This window comes from Mizuhopecten yessoensis, unplaced genomic scaffold (assembly GCF_002113885.1).
Source record: "Mizuhopecten yessoensis strain PY_sf001 unplaced genomic scaffold, ASM211388v2 scaffold713333, whole genome shotgun sequence".
Taxonomy (NCBI): Eukaryota; Metazoa; Mollusca; class Bivalvia; order Pectinida; family Pectinidae; genus Mizuhopecten; species Mizuhopecten yessoensis.
Genome location: NW_018478570.1, coordinates 1 through 2,399, shown reverse-complemented (window position 1 = coordinate 2,399; position 2,399 = coordinate 1). Strand labels below are relative to the sequence as shown.

At 36.6% G+C, this 2,399-nt stretch overlaps 1 pseudogene; it reads left to right on the top strand.

Moving 5' to 3' along the window:
- The first annotated feature begins 434 nt into the window (after positions 1 to 434).
- On the top strand, positions 435 to 2,393 carry LOC110440901 (annotated as a pseudogene).
- The last annotated feature ends 6 nt before the right edge of the window (positions 2,394 to 2,399 follow it).

Here is a 2,399-nt window from a genome sequence, read left to right as displayed (position 1 = left end):
ACCTATGGTATTACAGTGTCGATATTCTACATATGTCCCACACCTTTGCTATTACAGTGTCGATATTCTACATTATTGAACATCTATAATATCACAGTGTTTAAAATTCTTCATATATCCCTCACACATACTTAAGCAGTATTGAACATTCTTTATATATCCCACTCCTATACTATTATTGTCCAATTTCTATATATACGCCACAACCATGCTTTAACAGTATTTAATATTCTATATATATGCATCTCCTACAACATTAGTATTCCACCACTATAATAATATGGTGTTCAAATTCTATTTATATTCCACACCTATAATCTAACAGTGATCACATATCCTATGTATATCACACTCCATCCAAACACGCATCCAAACCGAAGTGTTTGTCAGTTATAATTGTTCAAATAATTAATCACTTGACAACTTACTTACAGAATTTAGTGGTCTTGTCAGCCGAATCACCAGCCTGACCAACGCCAACCTAGACTCGCTTCGTCTTCAGAAACAAACGTGGGGACAGCAGTTTGTAGAGGCCATGAACGTCAATGGAGGAGATTTGGAAACTGCAACCACATTTGATTATGTCATGCACTTTTTAACCTTCGGCTGGAAGGTAAACACAGTAAATTATTTAATTTAAAATCATAAATAGGTACATAAATATCTTAATCAATTTGATATTGCATGCTATAACCCAAATATATCAGGATATTTCTGCAAAACGTTCCTTTTTAGCTGTCAAAGTTCACGTAAATTTTCTTCATATTGGAATCTTTTGTTGCAGCTCATCTTTGCTCTCGTACCACCAGCCACAATCTGGGGAGGATGGTTCTGTTTTGCTGTATCCTTGGGGATGATTGGATTACTGACAGCCTTCATTGGAGATCTTGCCTCTATCTTCGGGTGCCTCATTGGTTTGGACGACAGCGTCGTAGCCATTACCTTCGTTGCTCTGGGAACCAGTCTGCCAGACATGTTTGCTAGTCGCACAGCAGCGCTGAATGAAAAATATGCCGATACGGCAGTTGGAAACGTCACCGGAAGTAACGCCGTAAACGTTTTCCTAGGTCTCGGCTTGCCGTGGACAATGGCTGCTGTCTACTGGTCAGCAAAGGTAAATTAATCAGGACAATTTATACTCTGAGTATGCAATGTCAATTATTTACTATTCATATGTATATTTGATATCCATTACATGCCAAATGTAAAGGTATCACTAGTAAAGCATCAAAAATCATCACTAAGAAGAGTTTTACTAAGAGTTTCTTTCCTTTGAGTATTCTCCCTTAAATATATAGAGAATGAAGAAACCAATAGGAGTTTTGCTGGCGAAGAACATCTTCCAATGTCAAGTTTTTCATTTTTTTTTCTTTCTGTTTTCTGTTTTTATTTCAATAATCAAATATTGAAAAACTATAAATTTGTTATTGTGATTAACATTTCATTTTTAGGGAAGGCATCTTTTCACAATATTTACAAACAAAGGTAATGATAAAGTTAAACGTGTTCGTAACTTTAACCTTTACTTGGGAGATACGTACTTTTAAAGACTACCCAATATGATTTCATTTTTCTTTTCTAGGGGACCACGTTTGAAGTGCCTGCTGGATCACTGGGATTCAGCGTGATCGTCTTCACCATCTGCTCCCTTGTGACCATCATGTTCTTACTATTCAGACGCAACTTGAACGTGTTTGGAAGTGCGGAACTCGGAGGTCCTAAAATCCCCAAAATATTATCGGGCATATTTTGCATTGCGCTGTGGGTCGTATATGTATTGCTTGCTTCATTAAATGCATACGAACACATCCCCGGGTTTTAAGCGAGCATAATAAGGACATTAGAATAGAATCTTAGTATTTTTTTATGGATATGAACATTTGCTTCACGAGAGTGATGGTAAGATTGACAAATAAGACTGATTTAGGATTTAGAATATCAAACAACAATCTTTCAGAATGTTCATGCCGTCGATGATTTTGGTTAAGACGGTGGCTTTCCACAAAGAACTAGAGGCATACCAAAGTAAGGAACACTGTCAGATTATGTACACAGATACGGTATACCAGAAAGCCTGTCGAAATCAAACTTCCAGGTTTGGACACGAAACAAAATTACCTTTGACATCGAAAACAAGTCAATCCATCATGTAACTTGTCATTTGAGTAATTTAATAAATACAGCTTCGTTTGCATGTGTTTCACATGTATAGTTGACTAATGTTAGAGTGTCTCTTATAAAACGTATGTGAGAGGGTAACTGACATTGTGCTGATGTAAAAAGGTCACAGATAATGGATTGTTATGAGAGAATTAAAACACTTGACTGGTGTGAGAGAACTGAAGACATTTGATTGACATGGAAGAATTGTAGACATTTGACTGATGTGAGGGGGTAAC